This window comes from Halichoerus grypus, chromosome 13, assembly GCF_964656455.1.
Source record: "Halichoerus grypus chromosome 13, mHalGry1.hap1.1, whole genome shotgun sequence".
In the NCBI taxonomy this organism is placed as follows: domain Eukaryota; kingdom Metazoa; phylum Chordata; class Mammalia; order Carnivora; family Phocidae; genus Halichoerus; species Halichoerus grypus.
Genome location: NC_135724.1, coordinates 14557481 through 14578026, shown reverse-complemented (window position 1 = coordinate 14578026; position 20546 = coordinate 14557481). Strand labels below are relative to the sequence as shown.

General features: G+C 43.5%; 1 long non-coding RNA gene across 1 annotated transcript in view; it reads right to left on the bottom strand.

Annotated features, from left to right (window-relative positions):
- Nucleotides 1–16879: 16879 nt before the first annotated feature.
- LOC118534185 (uncharacterized) overlaps nt 16880–20546 on the bottom strand; it is a 30032-nt gene continuing 26365 nt past the window's right edge. Inside the window, exon 5 of the long non-coding RNA XR_004916532.2 lies at nt 16880–18384. This is a non-coding gene — a long non-coding RNA (uncharacterized LOC118534185). The remainder of the gene's footprint in view (nt 18385–20546) is intronic.

Genomic DNA, 20546 nt, shown 5'->3' with positions numbered 1-20546 from the left:
GCTGATGCCGTTGGTTCCTCTGGGAATTAGAACACATAGTAAGCTCTGCACACATTCTTTACCATGGGTTATTGATATCCCTTGTACACCTTATGCCTGGAGGATTGAAGGCTGGCCTTCACAGTGGGCAGCAAAGCCAGGTGAGGACAGCTGACATGAGTCATCTGAGAAATACTGAGTAATCATGCTTTCCAAGTTCCAGTCTTGTGTTCTTTCCCCAAACCATGATTTCACTACAGATGTAAGAATTTTTTAAAAATAGATGTCATTGGATAGGACTTCATTATCAGGGACCTTATATAACCCAGGTTAATCTCCTGTCAAAGGAGCAGGAAGCTATTTCCGGAGGACACTGGCAGGCAGCCATATTTACCGTGTGTCCCGTACCTACAAACTGGGTACAAATTCTCTGTAAACTCAAAGCCACTTACCCCATCCAGACTCCCACATGGATCTAAGCATATGCCATGTACACCTCAGGCACATTGGGCAAACAGATTATTTATGGGACTTGGCAGAGAAGTCTTCATCGGGATTTTTAGTCACAGTCTCTGTGACAGCACCCACTGTGACAGTGAACAGGTAAAGTGAATAATAATACATCCAACCTGGAAGGTCAAGTCCTGCTCATATTTCTAATTATTAAGTATACCATTATTGAGAGCCTCTCTGTAGCAGTCTCCTACTGTGGAGACTGTTCATTATTCAAAGCTGTTATTTGTTGCAGACATACAACAGCACAAGTGGAAATGGCTCTAGTATAATCCTTTTCTTTGGGGGCAGGGGACAAAGTTTTTTTCTTGAAATGGAAGTGGAGTGCTTGTTTCTCCTCATTTCATTTCCATGCCTTCCTCACTGTTAGAGTTCACTGGTAAACTTGAGGCTCGATTAAAAAAGAACTTGATTAGGGATCATCCTTTAGCAACACCTTAATTGGTCTATTGCCCTCCTATCTAAACACCTTCTTATGAGGGAAAAGAAAATGATGGGACTCTCCCATTTTATCTCGAAGAGAAAAAAAAAAAACACAAAAAGAAATTTCAGGTCGCAGAAATAGGAACTCACAGCACAGAAGTCCCTATAGGCTCCCACTAACCAAACATAGACTAGGCTCAAAAACGCCAACACAGGAGAAACATGACCATCTAAATGAGGGTCATATTAATTGTATTACTTGACCTTCCTTGGCCGAGTTTTCTAATAAGGCATAAATGGATCAACTAGATAAATAGCAAGCTTAAATAGATAGGTTATTTTTATATCTTCTATATTAACCAACACACTTGGGAGCCTAAATTATTGAATAGTAATCATAAGACTATTCAAGGGATGACTATATATCCTTTGTCCTTCTGTTTTTAAGTCTTTGCTTACAAATGGCATTATTACCCACCGTTGTGTCCTAAGAGTTTGCTCAGCAGCATACTCAGTTCCTTGGTCCAAGTTCCACACCGCGGAGGGGGAGTATATTCTCCAAGTGGCCCCTGATGTCAATGTATAGTAACCGCAGAGCTGAAGAAAGAAAGCTGCAGCACCTCGATGTGGGAGAAATTAGGGCGGTTCACATATATTCCCATTCTCCTCCTTGCAGGCACACCGTAGGGTCTGCACTTCTCTACCTTTCAGAGTTAGACCTGGCCATGGGACTGCACTGAGCAAATGAAATAGGAGCAGGAGTCCTGATAGCCAGTGTAGGATTTGCCACATTCCCTGTCCTTGCTATAGTGATTTTTAAAGTCTATGCCAAGATGGAGCCTCTGTCAGCTTAGGTCCTTGAGTGGCTGTGTTAAGTAGGGTCCTCCTGCTGGCTTATAGCCAGAGATAGAAATGAGAGCTGTCCCAAGACAGAGACATCAGCTTTTGTGGTATTAAGCCACTGAGATTTTGGAGTTACTTATCAGCGAAGTATAAGTTTGCCTATCCTGACTAACACAACAACAAAAATTGTTAACTTCTCTTAAGAAGAGAAACTAACCAACTGGTATACCTGCTACAACGAGAATGATGACATCTGAGGCCTCATCAAGAAGGCAATGCATGTTCCCTGTTGTTGTTTTTTTTTCTACAAGAACGAATTTCATTGACCAATTCACCTTCTTCCATTTCTCCTCAAATTAGCAGTACAGTACACATTTTCACGATTAAAGGCATAAAATAGCACTGCACCCAGAGATGGACAGGCTCAGAGGCAATGTGGCCATGTGACAATGCAGCTGTAAGCCAAGGGATGCCGAGGATTGCTAGCAACCACCAGATGCTAAAAGAGAACAGATACTCCCTTCGAACCCCCAAGAAGGAACCAATCCTGCCAATACCTTGATTTTGGACTTCCGGCCTCCAGAACTGTGAAAGAATAAATTCCTGATGTTCTCTGCCACCCAGTAATAGGCACTTGGTCACGGCAGCCCTAGAAAATGAATACAGTGACCTTAGCTGTACTTTCTACCATTCCTCAGTCTGCTTGGCATTTTTATGATGAGTCTTTACACAGTGGTCCTGCACATACCTGTGTTTTAAACCTTGATGCTTTCCAGGCCGCTTCCTGAGTGAAGTAAAAGAGGGCATGAGGGCTAAACCCTTCTTTCACCAAATAAACCCTACCATGCAATGTCTTGTTCATCCTTTACTCCCTCCTCCAAGACCTTCCCAGAACCTAGCACAGCACCTGGCTCTCCAAAATATTTGTTTAGAAAATTACAGAACGAATATTAGATATTACTCCTTATTGTACCTCTCATCTCATACTAAACAGTGATTTAGGACAACTGAATTACTGTCTGTTAGTGCTGGCTCACTTCATGGCCAATTACCAAACAATAAACTGGGTCACTTTGGTAGCCAATCTAAATCAGTCCATCCATACATAGTGCCAACTATTCCATGGTCCATTAATGTCATTTTCATCAATGATTTTATCAAGTCAAGCAAAGGAACAGCCGATCACCAGAGCCAGGCTTGGGTGCTTGAAGTAACAAACCATCATTAATCACTGAGGGCAGAACAAGAAACCTAAGATTTAAGAGGCAAAAGTAAAAGTTAATCTGAAAAAATGGGATTCCATGTTTATATAGCCATGTCATCAATGATTGTGTACACATACCTCATTCCTCAACAGAATTTCTCTTTATTCATTTGTTATTTGTCTTAATGAGTTGGCTCACAGGTAAGATATCTGCTGGCTTCCATATACACTCAACTTTCTTTCCAAGCATAAGGCAAAGCCAATTTTCTCATTCTGGCTGGGAAGGAATCCTAATTACCTTAAGACCCAGCACATTTCAATCTCGTGAGGACTGAGTTTCGCCGTATTAAAATGCCACCAACACACAGATTTCTGTCTCACACACAGAGAAAGCCAATTGAAGATCTTCCCCCAAGCCACTTAATGCCTGGGAGAATCTCCAGTCAACTTTATCATTTGAAACCATATCCCTTACAGGCAAACAAATGGTCCTTAAAGCCTCCCTTTCACCATTAATCTTCCCAATTTGTGGCATTTGGATGATGTTTTAATTAGCTCAGCTGCTTTATCATTCCCTTAAGTATCTCCAGGTATCTGCTGGCTTCCTCCAGGTCTCAGGAAAATGGCCCCCTTCCCCAGAGGTGGCTGGGAAATCTATATTTGCTTTCAAAGTTCTATGACAAGCAGTTCATCTTCTTATTTCTTTTCCACTGCTAGTCATTAAATGTTAAAGGCCTTAGCAAATTCTTGGTGCCCTGATCCACAGTAGATCTGAAACGGGAAAATCAACTGAAAGCTAGACTGTGGATGTTCCTGTACCCATCTCAGGACCAGACTGGTCACAAAGGTGGAGTAGCTAACTGTCTACTCTGGGTTCCAGAAAGGATCTCAAACTTCTTAGTGTTCCCCTCTGCGCCCAGATCCCCTCTGAAAAGGCAAGAAACATGAGAGAGCTAAACCGTCTTTATGAAGACATCTTTTTGCATTGTAGCATTGCTCAGGGCACTGAGGTGACGATAATTTCTGTAAAGCCAGGGGAAAAAAGGCTCTGATGGTGCCGGAGTAGGCACAGAATACAGAGCCAGAGAGGATCCGGAGAGCACATGATAGAATCCATGATCTCTGATCAGACAAAACATTGTTACCCCATTTCAGAAATAAGACAACTGAGTCCTTTAGAATTAAGAATGGTACCCTGTTGAACAGCAAGAAGACACTGATCCTTGAAAATGTGTATGACTAGAGGACGGAAGAGAACAGAAAAGGGCAGTGGGAAGGTGCCAAATCCTAGCGGGCTCCTTCATAACTGTGCCCAGAATTTTCTCCACTATGTGAAAATGCCAGTGCCACCCGTGAAGGTGACACATTAAACCAACACCAGTTATGGCTCTGAAGAAGTAGGACGTGAGAGAGGAGAGTTTGCATGAGGGAGGGGGTGCCGGGCCCAGGAGACACAGTGGTGGGGGTAAGAAGCAGAGTAGAGAGCCAGGGACATTGAAGGCCCTGGATATCTGGCTGAGAAAGCTGAGAAATGGGGAGAGCAGGGGCACCTGGGTGGTGCAGTCCCTAAGCGTCCAACTCTTGATTTCGGCTCAGGTCATGATCTCAGGGTCATGAGATCCAGCCCTGCATCCGGCCCCACACTGGGCATAGAGCCTGCTTAAGATTCTCTCTCTCCCTCTGCCTCTCTCCCCCCTGCCCCACCCCTGCTCGCTCTAAATAAATCAATAAGGAGAACAAAGACAAAGCTCACTTCTTTGTTGTTTGGAAGCTGGAGCTAGCCCTGATTTTATTCCTATATTCAGGACAGATTGACAAGTAGCAGGGGAAGTGGCCAGAAAGAAGTCAAAGTAAGGTAGAAATGAGCAAAGCCGGAGCTTTTCTGTGTAAAATCCAGTGTTCCAAGACTTCTACAGTAATGTTCCAGGTCAGAGATCTACAGCTACACCCTGGACCTGATCCCCACTATGGTGGACATGGCAACGGATCTGTTAAGAGTATCTGTCTCTAAGTAACAGAAAAGCATATTAATGGCGGCCTAAGCAAAAATTTCTTTCCCTCACGAACAAGAACTCCGTGTCACCTTGGTGACTGAGTGTCAGGGCCAACATTGCTGCAATTTGCAGGTCACAAGATGGCAACAGAAGCTCCAAGGAGCAAATCTCACACTGTGTTCAAAGGCAGGAAGCTGAGGACAGGGCTAGGTCAGATTCTCTTCTGTACCTTCCCTTACCAGGGAAGAAAAATCTTTCCAGGAGGGTCCCGGCAGATTTCTTATGTTCTTGTTGGTCTATGTGACATTCCTGTCCTTAGATTAGGGACTGTGCCCAGATTCCCAAAAATGAAGAGATCCCCTTCTGAAGCCTGCCCAAAGAGGTTGCCCCGGCTCCTTCCTGTGAGCCTGGAAGATGGGGGCGGTGCCTTTGCAGGGTCTCTAACTTCTATTGTTAATGAGATCTGAGGGTCCACTGAGTACTACCCTCGGAGCAGAGCTGTCAAGACCAGCAGAAGCAGGAGACGGCCCAGACTGCCGTAGAGAGAAAAGCATGCATCCCAGACGGGCATCCTGTCCAGATTTAGAAGCAAGAACTAGCCTTCCCAGAGGCTCCTTTGAAACTGTTAAAAGTTATAATTAGACTTTGTGCTTCTACTAAGCCTTTCATCCCAGGAGCTCAGGGCGCTTCCCCGCATCATCTCATTAATCTTCACACCATTCGAGGCAGCCGGCATCTATTGTCATCTTTATTTTCAGGATGAAGGAACTGAGATGTAGGTACAGGTTAATGACTTGCCAGATGTCATATGCAGCCAGCTGGGGACAGGACCTGAATTGATGGGTGCCCAACTACCCCAACTCACTGAAGGCCCTGGGCAAGTATGCAGAGGTCATTTACTTACCCAGATAGCATGAATCCCAAAAGGTGACTCGATGAGAATGTCAGAGGTCTGGGCAAAAAGACAAGAAGAAGAACCTTGGGCAAGCCACTCGCACTTTCTGAACACTTTCCTTATTATTTAAACAATGAGGAGAGTAACAGCTACCCCATCTAATTCACTCAGCTGTTTTAAAGAAAAAACACATGTTTCTAATGAAACCATGTGAGCTAGGACATTTTGTAAAATCTAAGTCAATTGAAGGAGTTGTTAGAACCAACATTTAAAATCAGCCTGCTGCTTCTGGCTTACAATGACAATCCTAAATTGCAACCAGCCATTATACAGAACTCTTACCAGATGATCAAGAAATTCCCTTTTGCCAGTCAGTGTACTAAGAACCTATTTGCAGCACATACTGTATGGAATATGTGAGGTGGGATACGGGCGTAACCAGGATGTGACCCACGTCCTCTAGGAAATACAGTCTGGTGGAGAAGGCAGACAAACGAACCACTTATTTCACTGGGAGGCAAAATGAAATAAAACGTATAATGGACAAGAAAGTCAAAAGGTGGAGGTGGGGAGGAGAGGCACAGGCGGTTTGGTTCAGCCAGTAGGCTGGAAGAAGGTGAAATGGGGAGAGGAAGCCGTGCACAAAAGCTAACACAGAAGAAAAAGTCCTTAGCTCTTCTTTTTCTTTCTCAGGGTCCATCATTCTTTCCTCTGGGAAAGATGAACTCAGGGTGGTAAAGCGGGAGAGGTTGAAGGTCAGGTTCGCCTTGTTTACAGCGGTGGGCAAGCATATTTGCAGAGAGAACATTTCCTCCGCGCACCCTGGGCGCGCCTGTCTCTGTGGGCAGTCTTATTTTTGGACACAGGAGGGCGCCTCTCCTCCTCTGCTGGTTTCTTTGCAGCGAGCACCGCCAGCCTCCCAGCTCATATTTGGCAGACAAGGGGCTGCATCTCCAACACCTGCAGCCTAGAAGCCCTGCACCAACGGCTGGGGAGCCTGGAAGACGGGGTCACAGGCATGCCCAGCTTCCAACATTTTATCTGTTTTAAACGAGCCAGGACAGATGTTCAAAAGCAATGTACACTCTAAGGACAATAATCCCTAGAAAACCCTCAGGGAGCCCTATTGGAAGACTGTCTATAGGAAAGAAAGAAACAGATTCACTAGGAGGTGGAAATAGTTTCTCTAGCCTTGGCAGAGAGGTCTCCCCCGTTCCAGGCTTAAAATAAGGGGGTAACCAATTGGCATAGCAGGACACTGTCCCTTCCCAGGGACATCCAGTGTGATGCTAAGGGGACCTACAGGAGAAGAAAGGGGCTTCCAAATCTGAGACATGACCAGAAAGGGAGAACAGTCACCTTTCATTTTTGTTTTGACAATTAATTGTTAAGATACCGGAAGAAAGGAAACTAATGGGGCTGGCTCAGTACCAGGCAAGAATTCCTAAATTGCACTAACTTGGCTGCTCCCCAAAATTCCTTTGTTCTCGCCACACCCTTGTGTAAACATCCCCCTCACCACCATCCTGTGTTGTCTCCAGGGAACTAGAAAGAAGGTTTTAAGATAAGGCAGGATGAAACACTGACAACCAATTAGGAGTCTTTCACTCAAAACTCCCCCTTAAAGGGGCGCGTGGGTGGCTCAGTCGGTTGAGCCTCCAACTCTTGGTCATGATCTCAGGGCTCAGGGGCGTGGAATCAAGCCCCACGTTGGCTCTGAGCTCCGGGCTCCTGGCTCCCCGCTTTGGGCTCAGCGCAGAGTCTGACTCTCTCCCTCCCCCTCTGCCCCTCCCGCCGCCCCGCTCCCTCCCTCTCTCTCTCAAATAAATAAATCAATCTAAAAAACAAACAAACAAACAGACTTCCCCTTAGAATAATTAAAGGTCTGTTTTGCATGGTTTTACCTCCAAAGAGTAAGTAATTCCATGATTTTGGGTTAGCCGCTGGAATGGAGTGACTTCTGTGGTAAAAACAGCCTAAACTTTCCTAAACTTTGAGATGAACAAGGGCTGTCACAGCATGTAAAAACAAAAATGACCAGCACACTAAAATTATCCCTTCTCATAAAGGAAAGAAAAATGTCAGCTTATGAAAAAGTTTTAAAACAATCTAATAATTACATACTAACATCTAAAATAGATCTAAAATAGTCTGAGAGATGCTTGAGCTAAAATCCCATAACTTGCTACAGAATATTGGTCAAGACACATGCCTCAAACATACTGTATATATTGATAGGTGCTGTCAGGCTAGTGGATCATCATCATCGAATAAGTGGTTTATCAGCCAGAGGCTGACTCAGGTAGAGCCCATTGTTAAACCCTAACTTTCCCCCTTTATTTGCTGAGCCTGGGTCCCAATGTGTGGCACACTTGCTGGGTCCTGGATTGCCTTGGTGTTCCTGTGGACACCAAAGAAAGTCTCTCCAGTTCCCTCCTCACAGCAGAAAGCTGTGGATTAAATGTGAATTAGAGTGTAAGTGGAACAGTGTAAAATTGGGCCAAGTCCATCTATTTCTGGAGACATCTCTCTGGATGTTATGGGCTAGTAGGAAAAACAATGATTCATGTGGTTTCTATAGTGGTCATACTCTCCATAGGTTTGTGTTTCTGAAATCACACCAACATCGCCCACTCCAAGGAGATCTGAAACTAGAAACATTAAGGAAAGTAAGATTGAAGAATAAAGATTATGTGATGGTTAATTTTATGTGTCCGTTTTATGTGGCTATGGTACCCAGTTGCTTGGGCAAACACTAGTCTAGATGTTGCTGTGAAGGTATTTTGTAGATGTAATTAAGATGTACAATCAGTTGACTTTGAGTAAAGGGGATTACTCTTGGTAATGTGGGTGGGCTCCTCCAATCAGAAGAAGGTCTTAAGAACAAACTTGAGGAATTCTGCTTCAAGACTATATCATCTCGGGAGCTCCTCCCTCTTCTTGCTAGATGGGATGCTGCCCAATTCTTGTATGGTTTAATAAAGCTGATTAGCTTTCAGACTAAAACTGTGTCTCCAGCGTGCTGGTCTGCCCTATAGATTTCAGACTTGCCCGGCCCCATAATAGAGCCAATTTTTAAAAATAATTCTTTGTGTGTGGGGCAGAGGGGGTGTATGTTTGTATATACTATTGGTTCTGTTTCTCTGGAGAACCCCGACTGATACAGATTTCAAGTGAATCTATTTTATTTTTCATGCCATCTAAATTAAAACAATGAAGACATTTAGTAATGCTATTTTACATGATATTACACACAGCAGGGACTTCTGGTTTTATTTGGGTACCCAGCCCCTCTCCATCAGCCCACCCACTTCACTAGAGGCTGACCTGACCCCCAGTTTCAGGGGTAGTCCTGACTGGTTTGAGGGGGAGATGTCCCTCTTGCAATGACTGGCTCAGAAGGGATTCTGCGACTTTGGTCAGGGCCAATGAGCTGTAAGAAGAGGTTTGTTGTCGACGTCCAGTAAGATTTGTCCTCATGCTTCTGAGAGGCTTTACAGAAGCTTCATTCTCTCTCGGCTGTTGGAGGAGAACGAGCAATCGATAGCCCTGGATTGATATTGGCAACCACCCTTTGGTGGGAAAGAACCTGAGTCCCTAATACTGCTCATGGATCAGCCAGGCCCCAAACCTGCACTGACTCTGGACTTGCTTTTAAGTGTGTCGATACATTTTTTTTTCTTTTTAATTGTGCAAGCCAGTCTGAGCCTGCCTTCCTGTTAGTTGCAGCCAGAGGACCAATTTTTCTTGCCCTTAGTCTCCTACTTATAAGCTGGAAGAATAGAACTAGATCATCTAAGATCTCCTCCAACTTTGAATATGTGTGAATGGCCCATATAGGCCCTGGCACTAAGCGTAATTGCCAATTACTGTTTGGAGAATCTAAATATTATTGTAACTATCTTTCTAAATCCATCTTCATTTTTAGAAACAGCAACATGACATTGAATTTTAAGTGCTTAACATTTCATTTGACACAATTTTTTCCAGTGGCCTTCAACTACCATCAGCAATAATAACTTCCACTAGCTATTTTAATATATAAAAAGCTCTAACAAATGAACACTGACTAGAAAAAGAACCTAATAAGGAAATGGGGAAAGGATAAAGGCAAACAGTTCCCAGCAAAAGAAATACAAATGAATCTTTTTTTAAAAAAAATTATTTATTTATTTTAAAGAGAGAGAGAGAAAGCAGGGGGAAGGGCAGAGGGAGAGGGAGAGGGAGAATCCTCAAGCAGACTCCCTGTTGAGCGCAGAGCCTGATGCAGGGCTCGATCCCAGGACTCTGAGACCATGACCTGAGCCAAAATCAGGAGTCGGCTGCTTAACCAACTGAACCACCCAGGCGCCCCAATACAAATGAATCTTAAACCTTTGGGGACATGTTCAGTCTCCCTCAGAGAGAGGGAAATGCAAATTAAAATGGCAGTGAGGGTGTTTTCTCACCTAAAAGACTGGTAAAGTTATCAAAAAGTTTAAAAACACACTGTTGGAGATATAAACAAATAGCAACACTCATACCAATAATGAGACTTATCACTGAAGACCAGGATTACAGGTAAGAGTAGAAACAGTTCAACTTTCAAGAAAGACAATTTGGCATTATCTGTCAAAACTGCAAATGTATTCACCATTCACCCCAAACATTCCCCTTTTAGAACTTTATCCAACAGTTATATGTGCCCATGTATAAAATGATGTTATTTGTAATTGCAATAATTGGAAACAAATACCTATCAGTGGAGAAATGATTAAATTATCATGGATGCAGACAATAGGATAAAAAAAAAAGGAGGCAGCTCTCCATGCAGTAAAATGGAATAATCTCAAAACTCTATGTTAAATAAAAATATAAAGGTGAAGAACTATGAGTATTGTATGCTACCATTTATATTTTCTTTTAAAAAAAGCTAAATATGTTTGTGTCAAGATCAAGTGAGAGACTACATAAGAAACTGGGAAGAGTGGTTCTATCTAGGGATTGTGACTCAGGAACCAGAACGCAGGGTGAGAGAGAGTTAATGTTCCACTGGGTATCTTAAAAAAAAAAAAAATTAACATATAAATGTACAGCAGCTATTTTAAAATTAATAAACTTGGGGAGAAAGTGAAGTTATTATTATATATACATTTCCTGATTTGCTATCATGACAGTAATCCTGAAACTAAATTACCACACTTGTATTTTGGATAAATGATAATTAATGATCAGATATGAAACAATGATTTGGTACATTTATTCTCATTTCCCTTTCTGTCTAAGTAAGGGCAGTAGAAAAAGGATGTTGTATTAAGGAAAGAAAATTAATCTTATCTATAACATTTTAAAAACTAGTTTGCTAGGCATTTGGCTTTTCCATGCATTCTACCCTTAAAGTGCCTTCTCTAGATGCCTTCTAATTCAGTGTCCTATTGTTCATTCATATGCACTCATTCAACAGATATTTACTAAATGCCTTCGGTGTGACCGACACTGGGGCTGCAAGAGACTAAAGCCTGACTGCTGTCTCCATGAGCTCAGTCCTCAGTCCATTCACTATTGTTATCCTTCAAGCCAGATGGGAAGAGTGATGGTGTAATCAATAAACTGAGAGCTGCAGGTCCTAAAATATGGAGAATGCACTAACAGAAAAGACTACTATCTGGGAAAGAAGACAGTGAGAATTCATGGAGAACACCATTGGTCTGCAGAAAATCAGTCTAGAAGGAACCTTTTCCACTAGAGGGTTTCATAACCCAGTAAAAGCTTACTTTAAGAAGAAAAATAAGAAGGAAGGAGGAAAGGGTTGCCTGGGTGGCTCAGTCGTTAAGCCCTGCCTTAGGCTCAGGTCATGATCCCAGGGTCCTGGGATCGAGCCCCACAAGGGGCTCCCTGCTCCGCGGGAAGCCTGCTTCTCCCTCTCCCACTCCCCCTGCTTGTGTTCCCTCTCTCGCTGTCTCTCTCTCTGTCAAATAAATAAATAAATAAATCTTAAAAAAAAAAAAAAAAAGAGGGAGGAAGGAAGGAGGAAGGGAATAACAAAGAAAGAACAGGCCCAGCTGACAAAATAATGCAGGAGAAATAACCTCCGAACCTGGGATTAATACATTCATTAATTCATCCACTTGTTTAGCAAATGTTTACTGAGAACTTACTTTGTGCCAGGCTAAGAGTCAGAGGTAAACAAAAAGCCCCTGCCCTTGAGAAGCTAACACACAAGAGAGATAGATAATAAATCACTAAATGTATACTGTACTGGCAAGTCGTAATAAATGCTATGAATAAAGGAAAGCACGATAAGGAGATAGAGTGATGGGCCACCATTTTAGATGGATGGTGAGGGAAATTCTCTCTGAGGAGATGCTGAGCACAGATTTGAAGGAAGTGAGAGAACCGTATGGGTACTTGGCAGAAGAGTTTTCTAGGGAGAGGAAAGAGCCCTGGCGTGGAAATGTACTTAAGAATTTGAAGAATCAAGAGGCAAAGATGAGTGACTGTCCTCGTTGAGGTTAGAAAAACAGAGCTGAGGAACAATGTCAGAGTTTCTTCCAGAAAACCCACCCAACAGTTATGTAACTCCACGCAGACAGTCCTGGATCTTTAAAGCAGAAACAGCATCTTATTTAGAGACAGGGTAGGGGTGTGCTCATATGAGGTGACACTTAAAAATTGCCCTCTAACCAAAATACACTCCCTCCCCCACTCCCATGCTCACCGACCCTTGGGTTTCCTTCTATAGGAAGCAACACTTTGGGGTCCATATTTTTAGGTGAGCTTCAGAATGTAAAATGCCTTAGAAAGATAATGTATAGATTTGAATTCATACCAAGATAAAAATAACCATTATTTGATACTTCTGTGAGCAGCATAGGCTTTCTAAATTCAGGGAGGACAGGGCATGGAAAAAATTAAACACATACAACACAAAAACTCTAAGCCCCCAGATCAAGCTTCAGCTGCTACACTATCTTCTCTCAGACAACTGCTGAGCAGAAATATTCTTTCTCCCCGGAGAGAAAAAAGGTATTTCTGTTAAGCTACCATAGCTTGTTAGAAATGTCCCTTAGGGACATACAGCTCCTTTGGAGTCTAATTATATATTCACCCAGCGGTGTTCTGATCTGAATTTAGCTACCTGGGAAATACCCAAGAAGAGAATGCCATTTGCAGGCAGCCACAGTAATGGCACCGTGTAAATTAATAAATGTATCCTGTTTTATATAATTCCAACTCTGATGAATTTTGCAAGTGTGACAGAGCCCAAGACCCAACTCTGAAACAACCTAATGAGTCCACGGAAGTGTCCCTGGATTTCAAATCTGTGAACTCCTTGCTTAGACCTCACTATTCTAAAACCTCTCCAGATTTGATAACTAAGGAAATTGATCTCCTGGTTGTAGACCCTGGAAGGAAGAATCCATTCATTCTACAAAGGATGTGAGTAAGCAGATACTCTATGCCAGCTGTGAGATTCTAAGGGAAAAGAGGATCTGCCTCTTTCCATGTCCAGCAGTTAAGCAGAGTGGGACCAAGCCCCCAAGGCTGAGTCCTGTCCCTCAGCCTGGCTGTCAAAGGGCAGGAAGGGAGCTCTCCCAACCTCAGGCTCTGTGGTGGGAGAAGGACCCCCTGCACCCCATCCCCCATCCCATGAGACACATATTGAAAGGAGGTTCCAGAAATAGGAAGTGGGTATGGATGGGGCATTCAAAAAAGAATAACACTTGGATGACACTTGATGTTGGAAGTCAGACAGAGAGGCAACAAAGAGGGACAAGAGGAATGGACTCAACAGACAGCTGATCTCAAAATCAAAATTCACACAGAGACCTCTTTAAATATATAAAGATGCTCCCATGAAAAGAGTCCAACTTGGAGAGTAACCCTGGGAATAATACCTCCTCGGTGAACTGCAAAGAGATATCTCTGTGGGGAAAAAAAAAATGACAGTCCCACCTGCCTTGAACAGTGTTATTGAGAGATTTTGAGAAATAGGTGATTCAAAGCACAACTCGAAGTCACCTCAGATTTTAAGCCAAACAAATTTAATGTTAATTATATGTTTAGTACAGTCGGCATATTAGAAGTGAGTCAAATTTATGATATGGTAAAGTTAAACTTTTAATAAAACATACATATATTCTGTAACACATTTGTGCCTATTTTATAATCAATATATGGAGTACATTTATGTCTATTTTATGACCTCTAGTATAATTTTACCACTTACATGATTATAGTAAAGGTTTATAGATGTTGTGGCTTTACATGTATTATATATTCTTAGTCTGGTCCATAGTTTCTTTGGAACAAGAATGTAACCTCCAAGTCATTTAAGATTGACCCTGCCTTCTGCAATAATCTGCTTTATAGCATTGTTTCCAGGGTCACAGAGCAAACACTGAGGCCTGACCCATTTACTGTCCTTTTACATAAAATTTGATTTATTTTTATAATAAAATGGTTGGGGTTTTTGGCTGGGTTCTCTGTGAACCTACAAAATTTGAACTTTACAAAATTACACACTATGGATGTTTCCCAAAGTTTACATTTTCCAAGACATAAATGTTCAATTAATGTCCTATTCTATTAATGTTCCACATGTTCAATGAATGTGTGGGGCTGTGATGGACATTTCTACAGTCCAATAGAGGAAGAGGCTATAATGAATGTGTACAGGAAGGAAAGGTGAGTGGAGAACGTACTTGACTTGATGCTCCACCACTCACTACTCATCTGGGTCAGTACCTTATACAAAAGCTGATTGAGCCAGACTTTTCCCATCATCTCCTGCTTAGTAGGCTGGCCCCTAATGCCTGCCTCCTGACAGTGCCCTATGAGCTTAATGCTCTGCTCAGCCCATGCCCTGCCTTTGCAGGAGGTGATGAAAGATGTGAGTTGAAGACAGAAATAATTCTGAAATATATATCCAATCCATCCCCCAAACCCCACATGATTTGCATTTTCATGATTGCAACAATCCAGAAGTCTACACTCCTGGTATTACAGGCTGGATTGTGTCCTTCCGAAATTCATATGTTGAAGTCCTAACCCCTAGCACCTCAGATTTGACTGGAGATGAAGACTTTAAAGTGGTAATTAAGTAAAAAAAGGTCACTGGGATGGGCCCTAATCCAATATGACCGGTGTCCTTCTAAGAAGAAAAGAATAGGACTCAGACACACAGAGAGAAGACCACGGGAAGACACAGGGAGAAGACCACCATCTACAAGCCACGGGGAGAAGTCTCAAAAGACACCAACCCTCCAACATCTCAGTCTTAGAATTATGGCCCCAGGACTGTGAAGAAATTACTTCAGTTGTTCAAACCGCCCAGCCTGTGACGCTGTGTTACATCAGCCCTAGTGACTAATATACTTGGGTAAACTTGAATAAATTGATACTAACTGATGTGGAGAACAAAGGCAAAAGAAAAGCAGAAAAAAATTAAATTTCCTTACAACTTGCAGCTCTTTGACAAGTACTGGGGACAAGCAGAGTGCTCTTCCTCCAGGAGCTCAGTTGTCTCAATGTGAATACTTCGCTAGGGGCAGAAGGCAACCTTAGCTTGACATTGGCCCGACCTCCAGGATCCTATAAGTCTCCTTTAACATACTAAAAAATCCCTTTAGAAACTTCCACTTATCTCTACCCATCCCCCAGGATATATGTTAGCAATCATCCTCCAAATGGATGACCCACAGATATACATCTGAAGGGTCTCATGACTAATGTTTTACTAGACAGTAGTAGATGACCATATCTTAAGAGCAGCTAGCCCCTCCAGATCCTGGAAGCCTGCTTACAAATTCCTTAGAGACTTATGCTAACCCTGACACCCTCCCAATTTGAAAGTCTATAATCAGTCACTCCTCACAATCCCAGTGCAGCTCTTTCTGCCCAGGGGTCCTGTCCTGGTGCTTTAACAAAACCACTTTTTTCGCACCAGAGATGTCTCAGGAATTCTTGACCATTCCCTCCCGGACCCCAAAATTATTTCATATCACTCATTATGAGCATGAGGTACTGGATAAAGTCCTACGTCCTTAGCATGGTCTAGCAGGCCTGTTCAGGCTGAGCTGGCCCCCCAGTCCCTCCCCCGCCCCATGTCCCTCCCACCGCTTTGGCTCGACCAAGCCCTTTATCTTCCCTGACTCCGAAAGTAGACTCACTCCTTCCAGCCCATACTTTCCCATCCTGCAATGCTGCCAAATTTTCCTACGCATAAGGAGGAGGCCATTAGCTGAATTGTTCCCACTAAGCCTTAATTCTCCCAGAAATATCTCCGTTGTCATGACCAGAGGCTGGCTTACCCAAATGAATCTCTAATTGGCCCCATGCTTCTTTTTGCCTCTGGGTCTTCTCATATGCTCTTCCATCTGTCTCAAATGCTCTTCACTTTCCTCTTTGCCTAGATAATCCTAACATTCTTCAGAGCTTTGTTCAAACACTGCTACCTTGGGACGTCTTCTTTGTGCCCTCCGGGCCACACCAGCCCCTATCTCTACTGTCATACCACACTGTGGGTCTTTGCTCAGTTTCGCAGGAAGCAAACTCCAACATGGAGATTTGCAGGCAGGTGGTTTATAAGAGAGGGCTCTCAGTGTTGGTGCCTATGGCGAAGCTGAAGAAGCAGGATTGGGCAGAGAGACAAGTTGTGTTGTGATACAAACAATGATAAGAAATATATATCTGGTGTTTGTCCCTGTTTCTGGCACAGAGCTCCTAAAACCCTTGGAATTTCCTGAGTGAAGAAACCAATAAAGGTGTCTTTTGTTATGTTAATGAGGTGACTTTTGGACCACCTAAAAAATGGATGGGGACTGGTTGCCAGGGGAACCAGATATGAACCAGAGGGTTGGAACTTTCAGTCTCACCCCCTGATTTCCGGGGAGGTAAGAGGGGCTGAAGGTTGAATTGATCACCAACGGTCAATGATTGAATCAATCATGCTTTGGTAATGAAGCTTCTATAACAACCTAAAAGGACAGGTTCAGAAAGCTCCCATGTTGGTGAATACAGGGAGGTGTGAGAGAGTGATGTGCTCAGAGAGAGGATGGAAGCTCCACTCCCTTTCCGCATACCTGCACCTCTTCCATCTGGCCATTCCTGAGTTATAACCTTTTATAATAAACCGGTGATCTGATGAGTAAATGGGTTTCCAGAGTTCTGTGAGCTGCTTTAGTGAATTAATCAAACCCAAGGTGGGGTATGGGAACCTTTGGTTTATAGCCAATGGATCAGAAGCATAGGTAACAACTTGGACTTGTGATTGGCATCTGAAGGAGGGGGTAGGGAGACAGACTTGTAGAACTGAGCCCTTAACCTGTGGAATCTGACGCTACCTCCCAGTAGATAGTGTCAGAATTGAGTGAAGTTGTAGGATACCCAGCTGGTGTCAGAGCATTACTGGTTGGTTTGGGGGGAACCCCTCATATGCTGGAATTGGGGGTCAGAACCCCTCCACCAGCCCAATCAGAGCCCCAGCCAATCTTATGGGGACCTCTGGAGCCAATTATCCCTTTAGAATTATTCTAACTTGGGCCAAGACAGCCAGGCCTTATATTCCCATATAGATCATCAGATCAGTCATTGGCTATTGGACAGCTGGAGAAAGGGCACGATCTTGGGTTTCATACTGGTATGTCACAAATTACCACAAACTCGTCAACTTAAAACACCACAAATTTATCACCTCACAGTTTCCATAAATCAGGACTCCAGGAATAGCCTGACTGGATCCTCTGCATACGGTCCCACCAGGCTGAAATCAGGGTGTTAGCCAGGGCTGCCGTTCTCCTCTGGGGCTTGGTGGTCTTCTAAGCTCATTCGGGTTGATAGTAGAATTCATTTCCTTGCAGCTGTATGACCGAGATCCAAGTTTACTTCCTAGCTGTCAGCCAGGGCTGGCTCTCAGCTCCTAGAGGCCATCCTCAGTTCTTTGCCATGTGGCCCCATGTGCGATTCATAGTGTGGATGTTTGCTTTCTTCCAGGCCAGCCAACACCCATCTCTAGGACTTCTAATTCCCCTCCAGTCAGTGACAGCAAGATATCCTATCAGGTCTGCCATATAACGGAACCTACTCAAGAGAGAGATTATCCCATAACCTTCACAGGTCTACCCACACCAGGGAAGCGCCCTCTGCATGGGGCTGGATGGCTCTCTGCAGCCTCGAGTCTCTGAGGCCGCTGACAGCAGAAGGCTAGGCACCAAGTCCCCTGCTGAAGGGGGGATCGGGAAGCTCATCACAGCGTGACTCATCATGTGCTACCTCTCTGTTTGGGGTAAGACTTGTACTTTGTGGCCTGCCTGCTGCCGGCGGCTTGCTTGGACTTGTTTTTCACAGTTTCTCTGTAGCTGTGGTAATACTCACTCCTGTAACATGTAAACCCTGAAACCTCAGCTCAGTACAATAAACGTTCAGTTCTCACTGACGTTCAGTTGGCCTGGGGCCCTGGCAGGCAGCCATCCACACGTAATGATGAGCGACTCAGGCTGGCCATGGCACGGACCCGTCATCCGCTAGACAGCAGGGTCTGGTTCCGAGCAAGTCTAACAGAGAGAGAGAGGGTGGAGAAGACACCCGTGTCTGTGTGAAGCGACACGCATCACTGTCACTCCTTTTCCACCGGCGACGACTAGTCCTGGGGTCCCACTTGGAAACAAGGAGAGCTGGGCGATGCAGACCCCAGCTGGGCAGCCGCCTCCCACCGAGCCTACACTGTGGAAGGGGAGTGGGACTGCTGGGCGGCTGACTGCCTCCACCTTGTTCTCTTGTCCCATCCATGTCCCTTTCCCTTTTTACAAATTCACCTTATAAATTCTACTTCTGAATTCTGAAAACCATAGGAGTTTGCCACAGTGAACCTCCAAAAAAAGCTCATGGTGTGGTCAGCACCGAGAATGACAGGGAAGAGGGACAGAATGGGTCACTGGTCTACATTTGCCATTTGTGAGGAGGATGCTTCCTGTAGGAGGAACACACCCTGATGAACATCCACTCCCTGTAGGGCAAGGTGGTGAAACCCAAGGACAGCAGGACACCCACTGCTTTGACCAGCTCTCCACCCACTGGGGAAGATGGACTTTTCAATATAATTACAAGGCATTGTGAAACCCATCAAAATGGCGGTTTATAAAGGCCTGCAAGCACAGGGGTGGGGCAGGGTCTACCTTTGCCCTGAGTAGTACAAGGCTTCTCCTAGGAGGCAAAATTCAAGCTGAAGTTGAATAGATAAAAGGGGAAGGAAGTGCATTCCAGACCAAGAGTGAAATATCTGTCAAGTTACAATTGCATGAAGAGTCAAAAGCTGCAAAGAATCCAGGCGTCCATCAACAGATGGATGAATAAACAAATGTGGTATACACATAGGGTGGAACACTACTCAGCCTAAAAAGGAAGGAAATCCTGACACGTCACAACATAGATGAACCTAAAATATATTATGCCTAGTGAAATAAGCCGGTCACACGAGGCCAAATATTGTGTGATTTCACTTAAATACATTATCTAGAATAAGCAAATTCAGAGAGACAGAAAGTGGATTTGAGGTTACCAGGGGCCAGGGGAAGAGAGAACAGGGATTTATCATTTCATGGGCACAGCGTTTCTGTTTGGGATGATGAAAAAGTTTAGAAAACAGGTAGAGTCCATGGTTGCACAACACTGGGAATGGAATCAATGCTACTGAATGACAGGCTTTAAAATGGCAAGTTTTATACTATTTGTATATTTTACCACCATTAAAAAAAAAAAAGATGTGGTTACGTAAAAGAGCATAAGGAAAGGGAAGAAGTTTCTTGATGATCTCTATTTTTAAACATTGAAAATCGAATTAAAGATCAATTCAGTTCCTGGCTACAGCCCTCAACTTCTTTTTTTCTAAATTAAAAGGAGAAGGATTGAGCAGGAACCTCAGAAAAGGAGCCACTCTGAGAAATTCATCTGCAGACCAGCTCCAGGAGGATGTTGCCTTCGTTTTTAGAGGGCTCGCCATTTGTGGGAAGAGAAAAGCCCTGGCAGCTTCAACTATGACTTCCTCTTAAGTGTTCTTTTCATTAGGCAATAGTCCATTAAATTAGATTTAATTAATGTTGATTTGATTGATGGACTAAGACCTCATATTGTCTCCGAAGACAACATAGGTTTGTGTCATCAATCCAAAAAGCCCTCACATTTTGGCAACCATGTGGCAAAATGATTTATTTCCATGGTAAAAGCAGGCGATACTATGGATCCAATGAAACATCCCTTCAGTCGTTCCTGTGTAGTAGAGGTTCTTAACTGTTATTAAATCAGCTGTTCATTGGCTGAAGCATCACAAATTGAAACTACACACACAAATCACGGGGCTGAACTTGAAGAGCCAAACCTGTTTTTATGGCACTGTGGAAACTAGAAATGGGATTTCATTTTGCTGAGGTTATCACATGCAAATAAAAAAAATGCAAAACATCCCTCCTTTAAAAAATAATAAATGGCATAAATCATCTCGACAGCTGACCATTACACTGCAATATTCCAGTGAGTTTTGCACTAACAAGAAACTGAATTAGATTAATAACTGTGCATTCTCCTAAGCATTTCAAGGAAATTAATTTAGCTCTTCATATGTCTGAACAAAATGCTTTGGAAATATTAACTACCTGATTCTTATCACCAAAAAAACATTTCCTTTACACCTATTTGCACATAGGGGATTTTCTAAGCAATT